This window comes from Anguilla rostrata, chromosome 3 (genome assembly GCF_018555375.3).
Source record: "Anguilla rostrata isolate EN2019 chromosome 3, ASM1855537v3, whole genome shotgun sequence".
Taxonomy (NCBI): Eukaryota; Metazoa; Chordata; class Actinopteri; order Anguilliformes; family Anguillidae; genus Anguilla; species Anguilla rostrata.
The window spans coordinates 42,656,133-42,682,699 of NC_057935.1; the positions used below are offsets into that span (position 1 = coordinate 42,656,133).

Below are 26,567 nucleotides of genomic sequence, written 5' to 3' on the forward strand. Positions count from 1 at the left end.
CTTCTTCGCCAGACAATATATAACAACAGGTGCTTTTATTCGTGCGAACGTGTCGCTGTCTACTTGCTATTTAGCATTTGAATGACCGGTGCTTTGGTACGACTTCCCCATAAAGCGCTATTGAAACTAATTTCCCGCACATGATGAATAATTGTGGAAGCTGTAGTTATGGAAATAAAAGGCTTAGAACACTGTGGAGATAACGGCACCAACATATTTTCGGGTTTTCACTGAAACTGAGACTTTGACCAAACTGAATAGAATAGCTACATGACAACTGCGTGAAATGTAGCCAATTTGTATGCGTGCAGTCCCAGCAACCACAAAATCTGCGCATTCCCTTTGTAAATCATAAAAGGACAGCGCACTCCAAGGAGAATGGAAGGAGAAATGTGCTGAACGACCGAAGAAATTACTTTTAAAAAAAATATTGCACTTTGTATTTCTTTAACTACATTTCCACCCGTTGTGTTTTGTCTTGCACATTTTAGCACTTTTCTCAATGTTCCTGTAATTTGCCTCCAAACATTTTCCCTTAGCCTAAATAACAAAACCACTATAATTTCGAAATACAAACGTTGAAATTGTTTGAGTTGTGTCCTTTATTTCAAGAAAATAGTTTTGCAATATATTGTATTCTTTATGAAATTAGGTCGCTACTGGTGTAGAAATCGATGCTGGATATGTCTGAAGCCGCTGGCCATCAGCATAGTGATAGTACGTAGTAAACTACCATTTTTTATTTCATTAGGGGTTCATTGCCTACATTGGTTCATAATGAAGATGAGGAACTATTTTTTTGTTATGAAAGCATTTTTTCAGTTTTTATTTGACTTCAGTATTCCTCAGGTAGCAGTGGTGGTGGGGTTCATGCTGTTCGTACTATGCAGCTCAGAGTAAAGATGAGTAACTATGTTTTGATTTATAAATATATTTAGCCTATGTTTGAAACTTGATCTGTCTGTTTGTTTACCTAAGTGTTATAAAAGTCTGTTATGGCTATATAACATATAAGTCATCATTTGTTAAATACAGCTTTAAAAAACAAATTTCCTGTTGTTAAACTGGATTATTATTGATGTCATTGTAACCCATGACTTTAATGCTTTAATACCTCAATAACAGAAGTGCTAATTTTATCTGAATACAAATACATCCATCCATCCATTATCTGTACCCGCTTATCCTGGTCAGGGTCGCGGGGGGTGCTGGAGGCCTGGAGCCTATCCCAGCGTGCATTGGGTGAGAGGCAGGAATACACCCTAGACAGACCGCCAATCTATCGCAGGACACACACACCATTCACACACACCTATGGGCAATTTAGGGTCTCCAATCGACCTACCTGCATGTCTTTGGACTGTGGGAGGAAACCGGAGTACCCGGAGGAAACCCAAGCGGACATGGGGAGAACATGCAAACTCCACACAGAAAGGCCCCAAGCCGAGATTCAAACCCACAACCTTATTGCTGTGAGGCAACAGTGCTACCCACTGCACCACCGTGCCACCCAATGCAAATACAAATCCCAGTAATTTTGTTGTTTCAACAAATACAAATACAGATACAAATACAAATAGTGGCATCTCCCTCCACCCCTAGCGTCTATACGCGAGTGATGCATAAAAGCAGAGGACCCACACCTTTTCAGAGAGTCCCCCTGCACATCCTGTCTACCTGGATTCCATGAGTATAGTGCCAAAAGATATCCCTCCCATCTTATTTTGCTCTCGTACAAATAATTTGTGAAAACCGGTAAGACGCGCAAATGTGAGAGTTTTAGGTGGTGTAAATAATGGGGTTGAAGAAAAGTCGGGTAGTGGCCATTGTGTACCTGAATAAGGCTGATCAAACCTCCAATTTTCTAGGGAAGCAGAGCACTGTCAGGTGAGGACAGCTCGGTGCTGATTCAGTCTGTTTGCATACCAGGTCTTTTATTATCATTTCGTAAGAGGCATTTAACAGTCTTTGTCTGCAGCAGTTCTGAGGCTTTAGAGCTCAGATAGCTATGCTCCTGCTCTGTTTTAGATTCATTTTTCAGTCTTTACAGATTTCTTTTCCTTTTGATCCCTCTGTCAGGGCAGCTCAGGTGAATTCTCTATCTCTCTCTCCCTCTCTCTCTCTCTCTCTCTCTCTCTCTCTCCCCCCCTCTCCCTGTATCTCTCCCTCTCCTTTTGCTGTCCTCCTCTACACTGACTGATTCGTAGCTGCCTCTCCATCTGTTGAAGCGGGTTTGGCTCGTCGCAGTGAACAGCAGGCACATTTCTAGAGAAGGGAATGAGCAGAGGCAACAAAAGTCATGGTACACTTCTATCTAACACAGGCTCCATAAAGCTGCAAGGCTGCACATGCCTACAGGGTTATTCAGTGACCTGGAGGTCAGGTGGGTCATCAGGAGCATATGGCATAGGGTGAAGGGTGTAGGGAATAAGGCACTGGGTATCATGCATAGGCCACGGGGTGCAGGGTACAGCTGATAGGGCCCTTGGCATCATGCAAATGGCACTGGGTGCAGAACGTAGTGCACAGAGCACAGGCTGTAGGGTGTAGTGTAAGTTGCTGTTGCTGAGTGCAAGAGGGGCAGGTGGGGAACATGTGGGTGGGACACTGCTGGGCAGTGAAGCCATGTCAAACAGGAACACCTGGAAGCCACTTCCCAATGCAGATTAACAGGAAAATGGTCCAGAACAAATACACGGGTGCTGCACATTCCAACTAGGTAGCAGGACCAAAGAAAAAAAGAAAAAAAGGAACACAGTACGCTGCGGTACATCACTTCTGCGCTGTTCCCTTGCGATGGAAAATAGTGTCACCCATCCAAACGGGGCTGGGCTCTGACAGGAAACCCCATTAAAGAGAGGGGATCCAGGCTTCCTTTTGAAACCAGCTGGAGATGCCAAACTGACAGGAAGCCAAACAAATATGAAGGAGAACGGCTGAGAACAACAGACAGCCGCGCGAAGCGGCTGCGCTCCCGCCGGACGAAATCCAGGCAGTTCCGCCTGAATGGTAACCACGGCAACGCACGAAAATATGCGGGCGCGTGGATCTGCGTCAAAAAAAAAAACCCCTCCGGAGATGCGCAGCGAACGAAGGCAGAGCGGGAAAAGAGCGCTTCGCTCGTCAAAGGAAAACGAGCGAGAGCCGGGGAACGCCGTCGGCCCGGAGAAAGGTACGGCCGGAGACGCGCTCCGTCAGGGCGTTCTGCCGCGTCGACGAAAGAGCGTCGCGGCTCCGCGCTCCGTCTGCCACTCTTCAGAGAGCGGGCGCGGCGTCGAATTCGGGCGGGTTTACGAGGAGGCCCGCCGGCTCGCGGTTTCCATTGCAGTTTCGCTGCGCGTCTGCGGCGCGGGCTCTCGTTAGGCCCGGCGGTTTATTGAGCTTTCAGACGTCTCCTCGCCCGGAAGCAAAGCTGTTGCTCTCTCTGCCGCAGACTTCTTGGGGGGAGGCCATACTGTGTTTGCAATGGGCCTGAGATCACACCGCACAGTCAAACTCTAGCTTCGCTTGATCTTTTTTCTTCATCTGACATCAGGCTGAAGCTAAAAGCTAAGCTACCCATGGCCGCACAGCTAGCGATGATATTTTCATGAATGAAATCTGAGTTGTGATGAATCACATTAAATAGCAGCAATAGTCCCAGTCTAGTTGTATGTCTGGCTGCTAAATAATACTCAAATAACACTTTTTAATAACACGCTTTGTGTCTGTGTGTGTATGCATATGTGAGAGTAGGTGTGTGTGCCTGCGTGTGCATAGAAGTGTCACCAAGTATGTTTGAGTGAGATTTAGCTTGTGTTAATATGTATTTTTTCTGAATGTATGTGTTTGTGTGTGTGCACATATGTGCATGCCAGCATGTGTGACCGTGTATGTCAATGTGTGTGTGTAAATGTGTGTCTATGTTGTGTTTGTCATGTTTATGTGTGTGTGACTGTGATTGCGTGCATGTGTGTATTAAGTGTGAGATTGTGAATGTGTGCTTGTGCATGTATTGTGTACTCTTTTTGTCTTGAACTGATCACCACTTCCTGTAAAAGACCAGGTGGTGGAGATGAGTCAGGAGACGCTCTGAAGGGATATGTAGGGAGATTGGATCAGCATCTATCTATCTACCTTTATTTTTTATAGTTCTTTTTGGATTCAAGTTGTCATACAGCTCTTCACAATGAAGATTTTCACAAAGCTAGAAAGAAAGAGAAACCATTGAGACAGTAAATACGAACAGACAGAGCAGAGCACTATTAAGAGTGACTGGGCTATTCAGGTCCTGTAATTCAGTGACAAAAAAAGACCATGGGATAATTTTAAATCTCATCAGCACAACTAAAGCGATACCTCAAAAATCATCTTGACATCCAGCAACTCTGAACGTGCGTACAATATGATGAAACCGCTATGCGCGACGATGTCGATTTTCTTTCACCACCTTGTGAAATTTGGCCAAACATCCGAACACGAGACTGGGACTGAGACTGGCTGTCGGTAGCGTGCGGGCTTTAATAAGCACCGCGCACCCCTCCCAAAAGCTGGCGCCCCTCAGAGAGGCCGGCTCCCGCGCCCCGGCGCTCCGATGTCTCAGGCCGGGAGGCGGCGGATCAGGAGCGCCGGGCGCGTGTCACTGGGAGCGGAACCAAAGCTGTCGCTCTCGCCGCCCGCCGCGCTCTTCGGCTGCCAAGGCCACCGGCGCGCCGAGACGTGTAAAATGGCAGCTGTCACAACAGTCGAGCGCTGCGTTCCCTCCGCCCTCTGCTGGACTGTGTGTGTGCGTGTGTACGTGTTTGTGTTTGTGTGTTTCTGTGTGTGTGAGTGTGTGTGCATGCTTACGTGTGTGTGTGTGTGTGTGCATGTGTGTGTGCGTGCTTACGTGTGTGTGTTTGTGTGTTTCTGTGTGTGGGTGTGTGTGTGCGTGCTTACGTGTGTGTGTTTGTGTGTGTGTGTGTGTGTGCGTGCTTACGTGTGTGTGTGCGTGCGCATGCGTGTGTGTGTGCATATGTGTGTGTGTGTTTTAATGCTGTTAAGAAAAAACTAATTGTGTTGAGCTTTTGGCTTTGAGACCACAGACTAGATGAGCTGTTTGTAAATCTTTGTCTCTGATAGGTGGGGGGGAAACATACGACCAAAGCCCTCCGAGCAGGTGTCTGACCACGTATGACTGGGTCTCCTACTGTACATACTGCAGAGTCTTTGAGGACTGAGAGAGGACAGGCAGGCCCCAGGTTATAATCATAAAGTGAGACTGGGCACAGTACTCTGGTTATTTTAATCTGCCCCCGTCTCACTCACTGAACACAATTGTACATTTAAATTGGCAATCTGCCTAGTGCATTATGGTCATTTACTTTGTATTCTCATTTGATTACAGTGTGCCCATCTCCCATGCCTTATACTCACCCATCTGCATTGTGAAAATGCTGCAGTTGAACACACAGATGAGCAGTCGCGTAATTAGAGGTCTTCAATTAGCCGAGAGCTTCCCGGCTTTTCAGTCAACTGAATCGGGGCCTGTTAGTGCTGCTGGAATATAGAGACCAGTGCAGACATCTTTTTTTTTAAATCGAGATTGACCAACTCAGATATTAACAAAGATATTAAACAAACTGGCTGACTATTTTAGAGCTTTCCCTCGACCTCTGGCTGCTGTTCGCGTTATTCCTTTCAGAGTGGTGGGATTAGTTTTTGATTCCGTTCAGCCGTATCTGAACCACAAGAAGCTTTTCACACTGAGCCGCATTCATTTCAGATCTGGCTCCGTAGGATTGCTGTGGAAAGTGTTTATACTTCACATTAAGGTTCCGTTAATCACCCATTGATAAGCACATGAATAAATTATCATTGAGATTCATTGCTGTGACCGCCCTAAAGAAGATATCACCGTCCCCTCGCAAATGGATTTAGGACAGGCAGGACAAATCAAGTGTTTTTGTTCCTCTGTCAGGCATAGGCTTCGGTATGTGCACGTTGGCTGTGGTGCAGCCGTAGCATCAGTTCAGCTAATTACTCATGGTGTTAATCAACTTTGGATGAAAATGTTAAATAATTTACAGGGGATGCACACAGTTAATTTACGAGAGGCATTGCAAATGGAGGAATTAATGTTAAAAACAACACTGCAAAGCAGTGCACATTAATAACATGAACAATGTTTTATTAAAGGTGACGGAACCGCGTAATGAAATGTTACCTGATATTTATTCAGTGAATGCAAAGACCTTGAGGCTAGCAGGACCCCCCCTGGGCTGGGCTACTGTGTTCAGGGTTGAGTTTGTGGAGGGGTCACTCATAATGATGGGCCACATTGTCTGTCCTCCCCCACCAGTGCTTTAGGGTTTCACACTGCTACCCCACCGGTGAAGGGGGCTAGCACTGTGTGTGTGTGTGTGTGTGTGTGTGTGCAGACCAGAATCATGACCAGTGGTGTACCTATTTTAGCACTGCACTTTGCACTTCAGGAGTTATATGGTCAGAAGCATTGTTGTGAGATAAATTCATAGTTTGTTAACCATAAACTTTAAAGCAGAGCATTTCCTTAATATGCACAGGCATGTTGTATGGAACTCCTACCCCTCATTCAGTGCTAACAAGTTCCATGAGACGTAAGGGAGGTGAAAACATTTGGGAAATCTATATGAGTAATTTAATTGCAGGCACTTCTACCCAGAATGATTTGAATACATTACATTTTTACTTATGATCCAATCATTCAGTATGGATACATGCTGTGGAAATGAGGCTGAATCGATGCCCCCCCAACCTGCAGCTTCATAGCACACACAGCTCCTTACCCAATCCTGCCACGCCACTACTTAATAAATAACTTATGGCATTTATACTGTGCTTGATGGGTAATTAGCAGCACCCAGTTTGAAAGCAGCCAGCAGGACCCTGTCTGACCCCCCTCCCCCCATCACCCACTTCCCTCCCTCCCCCTGCAGTGCCATTGAAGTGTCTGTCTCTGATGAGAGCTTACACTGGGAAAAGAAAAGCACCGCTGGTTGTTTCCAGAACTGTTACCCATCCTCCCTTGGGGAAGGAAGTAGATTTTTCTCTTAGAACCGGCGAATAAACATATGTTTGTTCTGAGCGTGAAACTCACAGCTGTGGGCTATGTGCATGGAGAAAAAAAGTCACTGCACTTCCAAATTTCTCCTCGGGAAAAGATCAGGAGCATATGGCATAGGGTGAAGGGTGTAGGGAATAAGGCACTGGGTATCAGTATCACGTGGTGCAGGGTACAGCTGATAGGGTCCTTGGCATCATGCAAATGGCATTGGGTGCAGAACGTAGTGTATAGAGCATAGGCTGTAGGGTGTAGTGTAAGTTGTTGTTGCTGAGTGTAAGGCACATAGGGTGTGGGGGTTGTGCTGTGTTGTGTAGGGTTCAGGCAGACCTAGACTAGAGATGAAAATAAACCTCTGACTTAACTCTGGTACAATTTACTGGGTGCACATTGTCAAATCATACAGTCTCTATCCTGTCAAATAAATAAGCAAATTAATAAGTGACTCATACTGTAAATAATGACATTGTTGAAAATATTTGAAATGGTGACAATAAGCAAATGCTGCTGTCCTGTTTTATCGAATGAAAACTGGTAGTGAGTCATCAGGGGAGGGGGGGGGGGGGGGAGTTGTGAATTCTAGATGGGTCCTCTGTGGATTTGAGAGGAGAAGAGATTCAGGTGATTCAGCTCCATAGTGTCCCCTTGGGTGTACATTACGAGTGTATGGGTTATGGCATGTGTTACTGTTTTAGACCTGTTTTATATCTATTATTGCTGTTTTAGACGTGTTTTATATCTATCTATTGCTGTTTTTGGTCTCTGGCAGCTGTGTCTCTGTCATGAAACAGGGAAGTGAAATGGAGAGACAGGAATCATGGAGGCACAATCTGAATACTAATGTAAAATAAGGCAAATATAAGTCAAACAAAGGAAATGTACATAATTACTGCAATAAAAATGAGGGAAATGCTATGATATATCCATAGCAGCACAGCAACCAAACCTCTGTGCCTTGATGGGTGTAAATGAGAAAGAACATACTTTAATACCATTGATGTTCAGCTCTTTAAGGCATAAGCAGTCGTGTACTCTCAAAATATTTAAATAATAGAAAGTCCATGTGTAACTAATGAGCTAAATTTTTGTGGCAATTTTAAAGTTCTGTCATTATCAATAGTTATGAATATTGAAAAAATATTGATATGCTTGTCAATATTCAAGATATTGCAAAAAAAAACTTAAATGATTTTGCAAATTATATTTTATTATACACAATGGCTATATAGTTTATAGACTCCTCTATTGGTTTATTTATTGACTTAGGATATAAGATAACATAGTAATATTCGGTAACTAGAATGCTCCCCACCTTTGAATCTTTAATGAATAAATAATTGCCTTAGTTGTGAACCCTATGATGCTAACACACTGTTCTGTGTCATCCGCTTACATTAATTTAAGCAATTAGCAGTCATGTTTATCCAGAGTAATCAACAGAAGTGCATTAAAAAAAAGTACATCCAGCATGGAGAGAACATGCTTCCGGCGTGACCCAAGATTGCCTTGCTGGGCTAGAATAGGGATATTTATGCCGTAGAGCAATGGGAGCCTCATCAATAAGTATCGATTTTTCCAAAGTGGAGTGTCGTGGTCCTTGAAGTGGAGTGAGATAGTCCTGCCTTCAGTAAGGGATGGAGAGAGCCAGTCTCATGAGGTCACAGAGGAACAGGTCCTTGTACGAAGAAACTACATAACTCAAATAAATAAACACTCATGAAAAATATAGTGGCTCGCCCGACAGCATTGTTTAACATGCAGGTTAACATCCAAAACAAAGATTTTCTGTTCGACAGTCGGAAAAGTAACCTTGGGTCACTGCACGTTTGAATTTTTATGTTCTTTCTGTACAACGCTTAGAGGTGGTGGTGCACAGAAAGCAAAAAAAATAAAATAAGTCTTTGAGAATGTCATTGCATGTACCGACCTTTTCAGCCAAAAAGGTCTCTAAAGGTCTCCAGTGCTGTTTGCTTGGATTGGAAGGTGCAAGAATGCTGGTTATCGGGTGACAAGGTGTTGCTATGATGCAAGGATGCCCCTTGCTGAGTTACTTCCATAGTGTTTGGTCAGTAGGGCTAAGGTTGACAGTGACCTTGCACTGCAGGTTAATTATGATGTCACAGAGTGTGGGAGGGGTTTAGCAAATGTTGTGTAATACGGGCATAGATTTGGGTAACTGGTAACCAGATGGTCAGCTCCTGAATTCCTTGCATCATGCTTACTTCTAGATCATAACTCTAATCATTCGTATTTTGACAACTTTGCCATTATTACTTAAAAGCAACCATTTCAATTGCACATTTAATTAATACTACTGCTAATAGAATTTGGACTTGTATTTCATTGTTACTTCATAAACAGGGTTCTCAAGCTGCACTCTGTGGTATTGATGTAGAACACAAACCTAGCCACAGGTTTATATGATTTACCCCATGGCGTTTCCCAGATAGATTTTGAATGGTACACACAGTGAATGACTTCATTCCATAAAATACAGTTGGCAATGGAAAACTTATCCAGAATATGCTATTCATACTCAATTATTTTCAAGTCTTGGTGACTGGTAAGGTCAGGACATATGGACATCAACAGTGATGTGCTTTTCAAACTATTTGATGACAAAATATTTTAACATGAGGTTAAGATTATCACTCCATTGGATAAAAAAACCAACATCAAACTTGCCTTCTCAGGAAATAAGTGCAGTCAAACCACAGCAGGAAAACGTGCCCAACCCTGTAATGTCGAAATGCAGTTTTTCTGTTTTATATACAATATATTTTTGTTCCCTAAATGTGTATACATCTAAGCAATGGAAATAACCTCCCCTCACTCTCCATATCAATTCTCTCCATTTAGAATAATAATTGAAACCATTTTGGGAGGTTTTTTTTAGTAGCAATCACAAATGACAAGTGCAATTAACAATGGGGTAATTGTAATAGCCTACAATAGTATGCCCTATGCTGGCACTTATTTAATTAAATGAACACAAATAAATATCTGTGTGCAATCTGCTAAAAAGCTACTGTTCAAGGCTAGCCAGCAGTTCACATCAAAATAAGCACATTGTGCATTTGGCTTTCATTTCTTTTTCAAATAATAAATACTTTTGGTCCCTCTCTTCGGGTACTCAAAATATCCTATCTGAATGTTTCTCAAACAGCACCTTCAGTCCCTTTACTGTGTGTGTATGTGTGCTTGTGCGTGTGCATGTTTATAGTATGTTTGTGTGTGTGTGTGTGTTTGTGCAGCATGTGCTTACTCTTACAAATATTTCACTCTGATTTGTCACAGTTTGTATTTTTTCCAGTGAACTTAAAACAAACCTGATGTTTTCATTGACATCATTGCTAGCTGGTTAGCTAATGTCGTTACATGGACTATGAACTACCAATGCAAATAATGCACGAAAGGTCACTGTAGGCCATGATCCATGCAAAATAAATACATAAATAAATAAATAAATAAATAAATAAATAAATAAATAGACATGTTTACAGTTGCCTAGATATAGTTACAGTTACCTAAACAGTTGTCTCTACATGATGATCACTTTCTGCAGATCTATAAGAACAACTAGTGATTAGCAGCTAGCTGGAGAGCTACCGGTGATGTGGTGTGTAGGGACGAGCTGGAGAAACACTGTCTCCTGATGATTTGCCCCCGGGCTTATGGAATTTACAGAGCGGCAAGCTGTGCGACGGGCTGCCGTGGTTAACAATTATCAGGAACTGGGCTTGCAAACAGAAGGCTCGGATCCTGGCTGGGGCCATAAACAGATGTTCCAGTAATAGTCCAGCTGTATTCATGTAAAACAAAAAAAAAAAAAATGTGCAAATGAGGATATCTGTGGTAAATTGTGTGGATGAAGCTGCATACTTATCAAGTAAATGCTCTAATATAATCTTTTGCAGCTGTGTTTTGCTGGAGTGTACTGTACAGTGTACAGAGTGTGCTATTGCAGTAAGAGTTTATTGTATCAAATGGTTATTTTCAACCGGGTTCGTCTACTTACTGCCGCTAAAAATATAAGTATTTAGTACTCATGGGAATGGTTGAGAGCCAAAAGGCGCAAAGCATTACAAAAACTAACTAACAACAGAGCATTCAAACTGTCCAAAATATGCACTTAATAAAAGCACTTAAAGCAGCAGCAGCGTAGGTTAAGCAGACTTTGAACCAGAAAATGCATGTGCTTGCCCGTCCAGCGATACTACGGTGTCACTGAAAAAAGCTGTGAAAGCTTTTGGAGTCATCACATTTTGCCATTATTTTAGGATCCCTTGTCTTTCGGCAATGGCTTGCAGTGAACGATTCAGACTTAATTAAGTCACGGCTGTCGGGAGATAAAACGAATCCCGCTGTTATTCGATGTATTTCATTTGCAGAAATATGACATGGGTCGCTGCAGTTCAGTTTGCCGGTGTCTGTGCTCACCGCGTCTGAACGGTTCCAGATATCAGGTGTCGTTGCTAAGCTCCTGCTGTACAAAAGCCTGTTTGTGAGGCAGGTGAGGTTCTGTTCTCTCTTTGGTGTTTGATAGCACACACCGATACGGAGGGTTTATCCTGGAACCCAGACGTGCAGGAAGCTGAGCTGCAGCTCTGATTGGCTCCTGCCATGTGCAGGAGAAAAAAAAAAAGAGGGAACAGCTCACTGCACTGCCCCCTTCCCGAGCTCCACCACCCCCCCTCTCCGAAAAAATAATAATTAGGTGGTTCAGCTCTGACAAGAAAAAGGCAAGGCACATGGGGAAAAGAATTACTCCCCAGTGACCCCTGACCTGAGATTTGATTTTTTGTGAAAAGAACAGAACTGTGTGTGTGTGTGTGTGTGTGTGTGTGTGTGTGACTGTGTGTGTGTGTGTGCAGTGCTGCATTTATCAATTTTGGGGCCGCCAAAAGTCCTGACAATGTGCTGACATAGCAGTTTTCTCTAAAAGCTACAGTAGCTTACATGAATTCTGCCATATTGGTCACACTGTTCTGTTTTCTAAACAAACCAGCTCTCTCCCTCCCCTGCCCGTAGTAAGAGGCACCCCCATCACTTGCTAGTGGAACAGCTCCTTCGGCCAGATTTTGATAACAAACATCAAGAAAGGAGGGGAAACTGCAACCTAGCTGGTCTTCACGTGTGGGTATTGTTGGTAGCATGATCTTCATAGACATGCTACTATTTTATCACCTATTTTAACTTTTGGGGGAGTGACTGTAGGCCTAACATATCTCTAATGTGTCTTAAAAATATCGCTTTTTGTAACTACTGTAAGTATGGAAGCAGGATGAGTTTGGTTTATAAAATCAAATGTTTTATATTAATATGTCTTTGAGAGTGCGTAAGTTGTAGAGTTATTTTTCAATGATATATGTACCCAAGGGTGTCACTTCTCATCTCATCAGGTCTATACAATGCGTATGCTATTATATTACTGATTTCCAAACTTGAACAATGGGCTAGGTGATCGCTAGCTGGCTAGCTATATAGCATGTCTTGCTACAGCCAAAAACTACACAAAGATTAACCATACTAGCTAGCTAACAGCCTAATCATCTTACAATAAAATCCTTTTCTTACCACCTTGACTTTCGCTGTCCTCAAATACTCAAAAGCTACAGTGGGCAATGTGATGATACTCTCAATTCTAGGACATCAAGATGACAAAAAACACACAATCCCCAAGATTGCTATGTTGGGATCATAAAAAAATGGAACTGTAGTATACCCATTTCTTATCTGTTGTAAGCAATTTTCAAGATAAGATAATATTATTTAATTAACCCACCATCACTGACCCCGACACACAGTTCTGGATCTTGCAAATTACTGGCGCTTTCACTTTTAGAAACAGTGCATGTGGATGTTATCCTTAATCCAGATTTCTTGGTCCAGACTAACTGAGAACATAACAACTTTGCTCACAAAAATTATTATAACAGACTGGCATGGTGGCCAGTCTGTTATATCATAAAACCCTGTGTTGAGCGACCTCAGCTTTAAAACTTCAGCCACCTTCACTTTGTGTTTGTTTTGTATTCAGTCTTGCCTTCAGCAAGTGAAATGCATGTTCAGTTTGATTCAGGTCGGGTGATTGATTTGGCCAGTCAAGGACTTTCCACTTTTTGGCCCCAAAAAACATCTTGGTTGCTTTAGCAGTATGATTGGAGTCATTGACCTGCAGCAAGGTGAGGTGTGCCATCCAATCAGTTTTGAGGAATTTGGTTAGATCTAGCAGATAAGATGTTCCTGTACACTTAATTTCATTCTGCTGCTGCCTTCATCATGTTTCACAGATGAGGTGGTATGCTTTGGATCATGGATCAAGTTTCTATCTTTTCCTGCAATTTCCTCTTTCCGTCACTTTGGTACAGGTTAATACAAGGGCTCATCTGTCCAGAACTCAACAGTTTTTTTTTTAAGTACTTTTTTTTAAGCAAAATTAACTGGCTGCTGAGGCTTACCTGTGGTTTGCATCTTGCAGAGAACCGTCTGATATGCTGATGTAGTCTCCTCTTTGTGGTAGTCTTTGACACATCTATGCCTACATCCTGGAGAATGTCCTTGATCTGTTCGACAGATGAATAAGGGTTTTTCTTCACAAAGTGTGCTTCATTCGTCCACTATAGTGATCTTTTGTGGTCTAGCTGGTCATTTGATATTGCCGAGCTCACCCGCGTGTCCTGGCGTGTGACAAACGGCTGATTTTGATGCAGGCAAGGTTTCGGCTGTCTTTCATTTTTCAGCTGCTTGATGGCCTGCTTTACTGGCGTTGTCACTTCTTTGGTCCTCATGTTCACAGACAACAGCGGCAGACTACAAATGCAAAAGCCTCACCTAGAATCAACTCTAGACCTTTCGTTAGCTTCCTTGTGCATGAACTAATGATGCAGCGACAGTGCAGCTAGCCCACAAACAGACAGCTGAGCAGCCAATTGTCTAATTGCTTTTGGTCCCATAAAATGGGGGGACTATGTATAAAAATGGCTGTAATCATCACCCGTTATGGATGTAAATACCCTCACATTAAACCTGAACCCATTCGCTGTTTCATTTCACTTTAACCTTATATCCATTGTTTCCATCTTGAAATCAGATGTGCAGGAATATGGAGCCAAAACAACAAAAATTGTGTCACTGTCCAAATTCGGACTGCACTGTGTATTCTCAGGCTATGGTATAACATGATATATAATCTGATAATGAGCTTCATACAACAGTTTGTTCTGAGTTACTTGATTGGGTGGGAGGTACTTTGTGAGTGCTGCACTACAAATATTTACTGTAATGTGTCACTGATTTGTTTACATTCTAATCGATACATTTTTGGAAAATCTTTTCAAGAAACTATTTTTTGAAATCTTGAAAGAGATTTGTTAGCTGAGCCAAATAAATGACATAATCATAATCTGTTGTCCCAATGATTATTTGATAGTTTATAGACTAGCAGAACTGGTGTGTAAAAGCTATACCACAGTCAAAGTTGTGCTGCTGTACTGTATATCAGCGCAGCAGTGATTGTCTTCGGCACTGAGCCATCGGCCTTGTGCCTTCAACCAAATCACAGCTGTGGTGATATACAATTTTTAAAATAAACAGCACTCCCGCTTGTGTGATATTTCTTAAGATAGTGGTAGTACATTAATTCCAGTCAACCAGTGTAAGAGAAACCAAGAAGAGGATACGGCTTATACTTTTGTTCTCAAACATACAGGAAAAGGATATACTTTCACATATATTCTTAAAAATACTCTTTTGAATAATAAAAAAAATCTGCTATTAAATTCTGCTTAAGTTCATTTCATCTGACAATACAGGGACCTTTATTGTGACCTACCATCACTTCCTGTAGGGTATAAAAAAGAGGTAAGACACATGTAAAATCTCGTTGTCATCCGTCACCATGGAGAAAGCCACAAAGCATGTCGGTGACAAAGCAAAATAGGCAGATGGTTGTTGACCTAAGCAGATCAGATAATGAGTACAAACAAAATATGAACCATTAAACATAGCACTTAGCAGTGTTCAGGCAATAATCAAAATGTCTAGAACAGCTGCAAACTTGCCAGGAAGAGGAGGCAACATCTTTGGAACTATACCTGGAACCTGGTACCATGGTCAGATGATCATGAAAAGAATGAAAAAGTTTGTTGTCAAAAGTGGGATGGATACGAGGAAAAGCACCGCATACCTACCTTCATATATGGTTTTGGATTAATCCTTTGGGGCTGTTTTACTGTCAGTGCTCCAAGGGCACTGAAGGTCAATGGCATGGTGAACTCCACAAGGTACCAGCCAAAAATCCAACAGCACCCAGCTGCAAGTGTAGAGCGCTGCAGTTTTAGGCAACCGCAGTTCTAGACTTGCTGTTTGAGACAAAGCATACGCAGTTATTGCTAATATATGCACAATTGAAAGATTAACAGCGAAAATGACTGGTAATACCACAAGGTGCAATAATACCAACCTGTGATTAGTGAAGCAGTCTTTTGTGTTTATTATCATTGCTGTCCGTTTTGGAATTGCGCAACCAAAATCCAAAAATAATTTTCTTTGTGTAAAAAAAAAGGACGATATTTAATTTTCAATTCCAGTTCATGAGTAAGATTTCTATGCCTAAGCCTAAATAGCATATATTTGGAGGTCTTGGAAGAAGATTTTTAAGGAGGATAGTAAAATTAGCTTTAAGCAGTTAGCATCTAAATATGTTCTCAAAAAGAAAAGAAAATTATATATATATATAGTGGGCATACTGAATAAGAAAACAAATATTTTGAGAATATTGAAAATTATTAATATTTTCACATGTTAATGGGGGTGGCATATTTAACATAAACTTCAATCAATGGACCTCATTTAACAGAAACTGGATAGCTAACGTATTTATTTTCTACATATCTTCCAGACCTGCTGCTGCCAGAGGTTGTAAGGGGAGAGCATGGGGAGAGAGGTGGAGAGGGTGGGGGGAAGGAGAGGGAGAAGTAGGGGGAAGGGCAGGGAGGAGAGGCTGACAGGCAGGGGGAAAGCAAGCCACTACTTCTTCCAAGAGCATATCGTGTAAAATATATGACATTTTACACCTCCAATAACCCATCATATCATTTGGTTACCAAGTGTCCTTTTGGAGTCTCCAAATGGCTTTTTTGGAAACCTGCCTAGACGTAGCTCAGAAAAAAACAATACAGAATATTCAGTTTTCATGGTCATAAAATATGAACCACAATTTTTCCAGTGTTGTGGCTGTGTTTGTGTTGTTTCTACCCACTGGGCACACACAATTATTTTTATCTACTCAAAAAAAAAAATCTTTAAGGTGAGAAAAAACTTCCACTGTGTTTGAGTTTCTGTTACTTTGTTTCAGTCATAGTTAAGAGTATAATTTAGATTCTGACACTTGGAATCAAACTCCCAAGGGTTACCTTTCAGAAGAGACCAGGATTATGCATGTAGTCAAAAGGGTTCAAGAACTGTAACCATTTTGTTTTGGGCATGTCATTTTCAGGCTTGCAAATCTTGCAAATATAGTAACTACAGTTGGGCAGGTGGTAATTTGTTAAATTCCTTCTATGAAAGAAGAACAAAGAAAAATCCACTATCGCTGAAACTTATATTGCCAAAATGAATTTCAATGGGGATTCCATAGTGCACATACCCTGTCTAAAACTGCAGGTCTAAAACTCTGGTTGTCTAAAATTGTAGCACTCTGCAACTCCAACTGGATGCATCTCCAAAAATTTGCTTGTCCGTGGCAGGAAGCCAACATTTTACCATCTGTGCACATTCCAACAAGAAAATGACCCCAAAGATACCTCAGAATCAACACAGAATTGATTCTATGAAAACAAAACCATGTTATGACTGTCTCAGCCTCTGGACTTAAAACTTTCAAAAAACCTGTGGCCTGAATTGAAGAGGGCGATCCATAAGCACAACCCAAAGGATATCAAGGATCTTGAAATGTTCTGCCAGGAAAAATGACTCAACATCCTTCCCAATGTTTCTCTGATGTTATCATTCATATAAAAAAAGGCCTTGTGCTATCCTTGCTGGGGGAGGCAGCACAAAGTTATAATTACTGGGATGCCAATGTAGAGTGGTATTACAGAAGTGGTGCCCCTTATCAGACCCCCAAAGAGAAACAGGTTGTGTTTATGGTGCTGACAGGGAGTCAGCAGGGCTTAATAATGTGATAGTGCTCAGTTGCAAAATATTCTACTGGATTAGCATTATGTAAACCTTAGGTTCTCAGTAATACAGTGTGCATACTTGGTATTGTTGGAAAGCCAATGTCATGAGGAACAGGTTGATGTCTTTGACGTTGTGGCATAGTGGATGCAGACAAAAGATCTTGATACTTATGTATCAAGTATGATAGGCTTACAAAGATAATGCAAGCAGGACAACTGATGGACTGTTTTGTAATGATTTTGTCTTTATTTCATCACTTGGGGTTTTTCATTGATCCTTGGGAAAACTGTAATGGTTTGGGGAGACTTGTCAATATGGTCTCCTGTGCGCCATACGTGTATATCCATTCAACTACACACACATTTTGCACCATTGTATATTTCCATTATTGACTCTTGACCACTGCACACCTAGCAGTATTATGGTCCAAACATACACATACAACTCAGGCAATCTGCACCCCGAAGTCACACGCCTATACGCTAGTGCTGTAGCAGGATACACTTACCAGAGGCGCGTCTGTGTCTACCAAGATAGATCGCGATCCGTATAGAGCCACACTAGTGGCGGAAAGCAGCCTCCTCCTTCTGTGCATAACGGTTAGCACAGAGGAAAGGTGAAAGACATTATTTTGGAGTCAGATAATTGTGATAACATTAAATCACACCCGTTCCAATACCAACGGGTAAGACTATACGCGTTCCAGCGCCACTCAGCTACTTCCGTTGTTTGGTGTACCATAGGAGATTCTTAAACCGGTAATTATGAAACCTATTTTAGAAATAAATTAATAATTTCAAAAATGTGTTATTTTGGTTGATTCCACTCCACTGGAACATTAATAAAGTACAATATTCTATAATAGTACAATAAAGTACAATATTATATAATAATACATGCACATGTGGCAAATTATATTTCAGTAGTGGTGTTATTTGTTTTCTATAGTCTTTTATCTGCATCGTTTTCAAGAGTAAAACATGTGAATAGTGTGCACACCACAATTACTGCCACCATAAAAGCTTTAATCTTTTTATTTACCACACAAGAATCAATGTATCCACCCACAGTCTTCATCTGGGTGCCAATAATTGTGGACCTGACTTTATTTTTCTGTTCTACCACACACTGTTCATAAAGCACATGCATATGATTATAGCATTATTACAGTTATGTCTTATGTCTATCGCAATCATTTTCACATTTCTGTCATTTGCACATAATCATTGCAATCACCTTTCATAATTCCCTATTTATTAAATTCCAGTTTTATTGGTTTGATAGATCCAGTCAAACTGAGAGAAAAATTATATTTTGTTATTGTTTGGGCATGTTTGGCTGCCACAGGTACTGGCTCACTTGTCTTCAGTGATTATGCAACTGAAATGAATTATTTCTGATGTGTGCAGAAGCATCTTATCTGCTCATGTTCAAGCAAATGCCTCCAACCTCATTGGAAGGCACTTCATCCTACAGCAAGACAATAGGTAAGTGCTGTCATTTCTACATGGTGACTTAGCAGTGTTCAAGCAATAATAAAAATATCTAGAATAGTTACAAACTTGCCAGGAATGTGCCACTGTATACACATTTGAACAGAAATGTAGAGATTCAGCGATACAAAATAAAAGTAAGACATCTCCAGAGATAAAAGGATGTGCATTTGGCATACTCCTCTACTTCGTCCTCTCCCAGGAAATTGGGAGGGGGGGCTTTTGACCTACCCATACCTGCTCTCTCTCTCCAGCAGAGGGTGGATCAAGGAGCAGATCGTGCGATTATCCGCCCCCCCCCCGAGAGGACCCTATTGACTGAGCGTGTCCACTTATCTCCAGGAACTGAGAGACAGCGCTGTCTCATCTCCTGCAGCAGGTCACTGCGATTTTCAATTACTGGCCTGTGGGACAGGCTCAGGGGTCTGGCTCTAATCACAGAGATGAGTGGGGGAGGGGGGAGGGGTGTGGTGGTGTGAGATGAGGTCACATAGAAAGGTACCCTCCCCTCCGCTGTGGGGCGTGTGTCTTTCGCGAATCCCTAGTTTTTCCCTAAACTTCAACAGCAATGCTGCTTATACTTATAACTTATGTACTTATGTGTATGTAACCTAGTGAGGGGTTTGTCCTGATAGCATGGCAGTAGCAGGTGTACGTCGTTTTCAGCTTGTAAGCATTGTAGGATGCCTTTAAAATTTCCCCCCGTTTCTTTTCCACGAGGGGACTGCTTTCGCATTTTGAAACGTTTTTGTAACTCAAATGCAGATGGAAAAAAAGGGGTTGACTGGCAATACAGGTGTCCACTCAGAGAAGGGTTTTGTGAAGTCATGTGTCTGCTTGTCTGTGTTAAACGTTAACACTGAGACAGACGCATCCTCTGGCCTGGTCCTGCTGTCTCTCACCCTTTGTTAGCCGCCGCCGCAGGAACAGGACGTTTGCCCGGGGTGCGGGTGTGGGGGAGGGGGAGTGAAATGTGCTCCAAGCTCCTTGTGTGGGCAGAGAGCTGTGGTAATGGTAATAAGCGTGGGCAGCCGGTGTCCTGCCCTTTACTCAAGAGCTCCTCTCCTTCAGTCCCGCCGGCTCCTCCAGCTTGTTGATTCTCCTTCACGTCGGCCTCGTGATTGAGCCACTGTGGAGCACCTTGCCGATCCGAGGTAGGTGCGCTGCAGGATGTAATAGAGTTAGCAATTCCAGGGAGGGGGAAGGTGCGATTCTGTCGCTGTGAGAGAGAGACTGTAATCAGGCCGGGGGTAATGGCTTGCAGATTGAATAAACAGGTGGTGGCAGTCACGTGACTGGATAAAGGGGCGGTAGGTGTTGTGTGATTGGCTCGTTGGTGCGAATCCCAGCCCCGAAGGAAGAGTGAAGTGCGAAGGAAGGTGGGAGTGTGAGGTCTCCGTAACCTTTGACCTTTCGCTTAGCGGTGCCACAGTGATGCGGTAAAGTGACCCCAGGCTAAAGCTCCCACATGAAAGCTGTGTTGGTGTACTGCACGCATATATGTATGTATGAGTGTGTCTGTGTATCAGTGTACGTGTGTGTTTGAGAGAGAGAGAGTGGAAAAAGATAGAGTGTGTTTGTGTGTATGCTTGTGGCCATTAGAAAGAAAAAGAGAATGGAAGACAGAGACAAAGTGAAAGTGTGTGTGTAGGTGTGTGCAAGAGAGATAGGGAGGGAGTGAAAGAGAGAGAAAGAGAGGGAAGGAGAGCTATAAATGAAATTTAAATGTAAAAAGGAATATAAATGATTCTGGTGAATGATGCAAGAATAGACTATATGAGGCCATCCTTACATCAGCATGTATTTCGAAAAAGATATATTGTTTTCAATGATGCCAAAATGTGGTTAGTTTCCAATACAAGCCAAACAGTATTACTCTAGGGAACAATGAATATGGAACTCAACAGGGCAGTATTCGGTCAGGAGTTTATATAGAATATATCTACTGTATATATCTATTATATATCTAATTTTGATGCATTATGCATTGTACTGAGGTTTGAGTGGCACATTTCTTGAACAGGCATTAACGTTATGGCTTCAACAATTGTGCAGGCACTAAAATGACTGAAACTTACAATGGTTGGACATCAATCTGGATCTTTCCAGTGCCAACTGTTGCCAACAGCCCAACAGGTAACAGACAATTTGCACTAGCATCACCAGGGATGGGAGAATTTCAGTCGGCTGCGATTACAGTATCATCTGTATCACCTGCTGGTCAATCAGATGCCCGTAGGCCCAACTGTTAAAATGCGCATGAAAAGTCTTCCTCAGACTCGTGTCTGTGAGAGCCCAACTTCCGAACCGTGGTGTGTAAGAAGTGCGGCTGCCCGAGCTTCATGGCTGGGGAAGGCGTCAGTTTGTTCTGAATGATTTATGGATGTTTTTAGATTTTCCTTTTCTTTTTGTCTTGTTTTGTGCGGGATCTCACTTTGTTCCGGAGCGTTTTCTTGTCACAATGATAAAATGACCTCAAAGAAATTAAAAGCGCACAATTGGCAGGAGAAAGGGGTGAGAGAGAAAAATCGAGAGGGAGGAAGGAAGAGAGGAAACAAGCTGTGGTGTCTGGAGAATCTGAGTGATTCATACGTGTACTTACTTGATGTTATTATAATTGTTTTCAAAAGAAGATAAGTTGGGTCCATAGAATTCTTGGATGCGATTTAAGATGGCAATGACAGGTGACCTGTGACGTGTGAGAGAGGGCAGCTCAATCAGGAGAACGCAGGAACGATTCTAGGCCCCAGCACTGAGGGGGGCGTGTCCACGCTCCATGCCACTCAATTAGGATCTCCGCTCCATCCTCAGCTGTACCCCATCCTTCAGAGTAAAACGTACAGTGCTGATTAAACTCTAATAGAATGCAAATTGGTCTACTAGGGACCATATGTACTCTGTAAGAGTTTATTTAACACAGAACATTTTACTGAGCGGCTGCTTTAGAAAAAGCACTTCCGTGATTATTGAAAACTATAGATGAAGGTGGAGGTCCAGGATATGTTGCCTCTCTCTTATGGAAATGGATGCCATATATTGAAATGACAATATACTACTTCAATATATTGCCAGATATAAGCAAGATATTGGAACACTTCTCAATATGGGGATATTTCATAAATTGCAATATATTTTTAAAATACCATAGCGATATGTTGTGATTTATTGTCTATATATTTTCACTGTATTCAGTTTCCATAAGGGTCTTGCTCTCTCCTTGGCTTCTTCTTCTTTTTCTCTTTTATTTTTTATGCTTTCCTTCCCGTCTCAATTACATTTATTTCACTTGACCTTCATTGACATTACATTGGCTCGACAAAGACACATGTACTGCCAATTCACTATTTAGAAATCACAATTCACAAAACACCCAGAAAACTCATAAAATAATGATAATAGAGCTGTCGAGCAGAAACAGTACGTGAATGTACAAGATAGACTGAATAAAAAATAGGATGCACCAATGAGCAATGTCAATCTACCAAAATGATTAAACTTTAACAAAACACCCTTAAGTAAAACAGTATTTTGTTAGCAGATTCTTTAGGTAAACTCTCTTTTGATGATTTGCTATTCTGATGAAGATTGTCCACAGGGAGGACTGGTTGTTGCGGCTGTGCACGATTTTTGTAGTCATGGTATGTGTGCACGTGTGCTTGTGTACCCATGCTAGATACTATACCTGGATAACGTTATCTTGATGTAGCCTGAGTGGCCTCTCACAGACAATGAATCTACGACGAGTTTGGCGTTCCCCATCGTCACTCCAGTACGTAGGGCTATTTGGCACGACAAATTGTGAGACTTGTGCCCGCACATCGTTTTTTATTTACGTAATAGTACATAGAGGAAATGTTTTAGCTGGGTTCTGTGCCAATCCACTACGCATGGTTTATTCCGGGAATGCGCGGTTTCCGTCCTCTCCGTGCTCTCCGTGTAAACTACTAATGAGATGGCGGGCGGGGGGTTTCGTTCGACCTTTTAATAAAGCGGTCTCTGCTCAGCCGCGGAAACAGCTGGCCCTGTTCAAACTGATGTAATTAATGACGACGTAGAGTACAGATGAACATTGCCTGGCCTTCTCCATCCGACGCGATGAATTATTGAGGCAGACGGTTCCCCGAGGCACTGCGTAACGTGAGCTAGCGGGGAGATCTTGCCTCACTCCGCCGAGAGCGGTGAGTTCCTACCTACATCATTAAAAGTAAGTAAATGATAATAATACGAACCTGAGATGCAGAAGGCATCGACCGCGCTGACTCAGAGAAGAATTCAGCGCGGCTGAACATACGGAAGGGGAAACTCTTCCCCCAGTAAGCAAGGAGTCGGCGTGGGTGTCTTTTCAACGTGCGCTTGTGAATGCAACAATACTTTGAACAAGACGAACATGTAGCCTATTTGTTTTAATAATCGACTTAGTAAATAATGGCATGTTTGGTCGCGCTTGGTTTGTAAATATAATGCTAGCTAAAGAGCGTGAGGGCTAAATTGTTACCCTACGGTAGGTGGGTGTTTTTATGTCTTAAGTATGGTACTGTAATGTGTGTTATTAGCGCCCCTGTTAGTGTGGGATTGCACAGCAAGCCATCCGTATCCTCCCGAGACCCGGCAATTAAGTTTTGTACCCTGTAGGGAACATGAGTCTCTTAATCTGAAGAATCATATATTCTATTATGCTGAAACCTACTCTATAAGGGGCAAAGACCCATTTGGAAGGGGTAGCCTAAATCTTTGATTAGCTTGTGAGATGTCCTATATTTCAGCCAAAAATCATTTTCCCTGTACAGGAAGCCATTTGTTCCATAGCCTATATGTCACTTTGTGAATAATTTACCAAATCCATATTGCTATAGGGTTACTGTGCACTGCAATGCTATGAATTATTCCTATGAAATGAGCAATATAGGCATAGTCCACTTTCTGGAGTAAAAAAAAAAAAACATCTGTTTAAGTGTAGGCTATGTTCTTGATTGGCCCAGTCAGTTTTTGTGTGTAATGAAGGTTCTTGTGATCTGCTGGCTTTACAGTGGCTAATACACTGGTCAAAAATTTCATCCACAGTCTGCAAAGTTGAATCAAGTGAACTTGTGTATTTCATGGCCTTGTGTTCTTCGTTTGGGCAATGGATATTACCAGCATGGTTGGTATACTCAATATGAAAATAACTCAGCCGTTCGGAGTGTTTATGTGATTGGTTTTGTTCTTTTTTTAAATTTCAAAATTATTTGAAAGCTTACGCACACAAAAAGAGGCTTTTAAACAGTATTTCAGTTGAGATAAGAGCATCATGAGAATCTGGGAGTTTAATGAGAAAGGTGTGTTTCAGCTGTGGTGTTAAAGGGAACACACGCCCTCTCTCAGTGGAAGAATGGATATTTTTATAAGAGCTGTATACGTTCCATTTGGAAAGGAAAGCTCAGAGTAAAATCTCTTGCTGTTTTTGGGTTATAGCCAGACCTGCTTTGCTAGGCACAAAGTCCTGTCTCATTTCTTTCTGTTGACTCTGATGCTGATTTACCATAGCTATTTGTGCCATGAGGTAGTGTTGTAGGATAGTAAAGATGAACACACACATGCGCACATGCACACACACACACACACACACAAACACAGACACACGCACAAGCACAAACACAAACACAAACACATTTTTAATAATCTGCCGTTTTGGGACTACCGTTAGTTTACCCAGGTTCTCCTCTCATTCAAGTGGTTCTGTTTCCTCTGTGCGACTGAGAAAGATGGAGAGGGAGAGTGAGATGGAGGACAGGGGGCAATTGCCTCACACGGATGCGGATCTAGGCTGTGGCATGGTGTGATTTGATTGAGCTGTTCGTGGGGAGGAGCACAGCCCTACTACAGCGATGAAGTTCAGCAAGCTGTAATTACACTTGACTCAGTCTCTCTTGCCAAACAAGACAGCCCGTCTGAGCGAGAAAAAGCTAATCTGCTTGGAAAAAAAACACTCAAAAAACACCCATCATTATTCAGTCAAACCCACATTTCGAATTGCATATTGCAATTTAGCATTTTCACCACCCCCCTCAAGAACCACAACAAAAACAACCTCGACAATGTAGCCCCGCAGCCAACTGAGGAACATGGATATGCCCTCGTATACAGATAAAAGCAGCTCATATGTGCCAGCCCAGTGTCCTTATCTGAAGCCATTTCAACCACACGGTTCTGGTATTAATCTGTCTATGATGAAGGATCTCAGGGCAGTTTGGGTGTGGGTGATGTGATCCCCTGACAGGGACCAAGTCAGTGTGCGTATGCAATCCCCTGGATATTTACTTTGCAATTAAGCATTCAGTCAATCACTAAATCAATCAGCTGGGTATAAATACACATCGGCCTGCACACTGTATACACAATTCTGTTACAAACAATGCAATATAGAGCGAAATAATTGAAACATAAGTAAACCATTGTTTTTAAAAAAACATGAAATAATCTCGGTCAGTGCAACAGAACCAGCTGTGCTCATCTGGGACTGTGTCTGTTCAGGCCGATGATGAAGGCCCAGCTAACAGGAAATGTTTGCTCGATGTTACTGAACTGTTTTGTCCACGTACCACAATATAACGCTGCCACCATATTGAAGGAACATTGTGAGAATGTTCTCATCCTTTATCTCCCTTTCTCTCTCTTTCTTTTGCACTCTCTCTCCCTCCCTATACCAAAAAGCTGAAATCGAAATGTTGGCGGCGTGGGTTGCTTTGCGAGTGGCACAGAGGATATAGCCAGGCGAAGTAAGAGGCGAGCAGTCAGCGTTAGGTAACAAACGCGTACAAATGCACATTTCAAACAGGCGTATTCAAATGCACTGGCCACCCCTGTACACAGCTTTTTGTCAGGCATAGAGCACAGCAGCCATAATGTCTCATTGTGCGGGCCAAGCATGAGTGTGTGTGTGTGCGCGCGCGCGCGCGTGCGTGTGTGACTGTTGCATTTCCTTTTTATCCTCTCACACTCAAAGGAAAATCAGGAATTAGCAACCCACATCATGAGTCACAGCTTGCGAGTCGTGGTGCAAAAATTTTCTAAAGAGCGCTGGTGAAGGAGAGAAAGGGGGAGGAAAGAGAGAGAGAGAGAGAATGGAAAAGTGAAAGCGTGCGTGTGAGCGTCGAGCGCCGGCCCGGGGTTTCGGCTAAGTGGCGGCGGCCGGCGGCGGCGGCTGAGCGGAGCTCCCGCGGTCGGCGCGGTACGGCTCCTCGCCCTGTGGCCGTGCGCGTGGCAGTGATTGGCCCCTGAGGGGACGGGCTGTCATTAGTCGCCGGGCAGAGGAAGCGGAACATCCAGTGAAAAAAAAAAAAGCCCCTCTGAAACGCAGCCATGATGCCCGTCGCCCGTATTCCTGCCTCGGGCCTGCGTCTCCCAAAAACACTTCAGTATGTCCGCCGCGGAGTCGTAATTATGAAGACAACATACCCGCAAAAAAGAAATAAAACCTATATGAAGAATCGTATTAAGAGGCATCCATTCTATACCCTAGCTTGTTTGTCCCCTATTGCTTTGTCTTAAGGGCATGGCTAGATGAAGTGAAATTGCTTGTGAGGCTGTCCCTGATACGCACGTAGTTTTTTAAGCCAAGATATTTTCTGTACTTTACTCTGCTCGTGTCTGTAGTGACGTTGTCTGGATATGACTGCCAAACAAACAGGTGAGAAAGCGTGAGATTGGACAGAAAGCAAGGAGCTTAATTGTACTGTATTTTATTTACATGCACACAGTATACACCAGTTATTTTGTGTATATACCTTGGTGCACTGTATATCTTTCTGTATACTTACCTCTTTGTGTGCGTTTGTGTGCGTGTGCTGTAT

At 42.6% G+C, this 26,567-nt stretch overlaps 1 protein-coding gene across 9 annotated transcripts in view; it reads left to right on the forward strand.

Annotated features, from left to right (window-relative positions):
* LOC135250915 (syntaxin-binding protein 5-like) overlaps positions 1–26,567 on the forward strand; it is a 177,388-nt gene that overhangs the window by 24,670 nt on the left and 126,151 nt on the right. The window contains exon 1 of one of the 9 annotated variants that reach the window (XM_064327733.1): positions 21,999–22,916. The exons of the other annotated variants lie outside the window; for them this stretch is intronic. The gene's annotated coding sequence lies outside the window, so the exon portion shown is untranslated. Of the gene's footprint in view, positions 1–21,998; positions 22,917–26,567 lie in introns of those variants that run through there. 9 annotated transcript variants of the gene reach the window in all.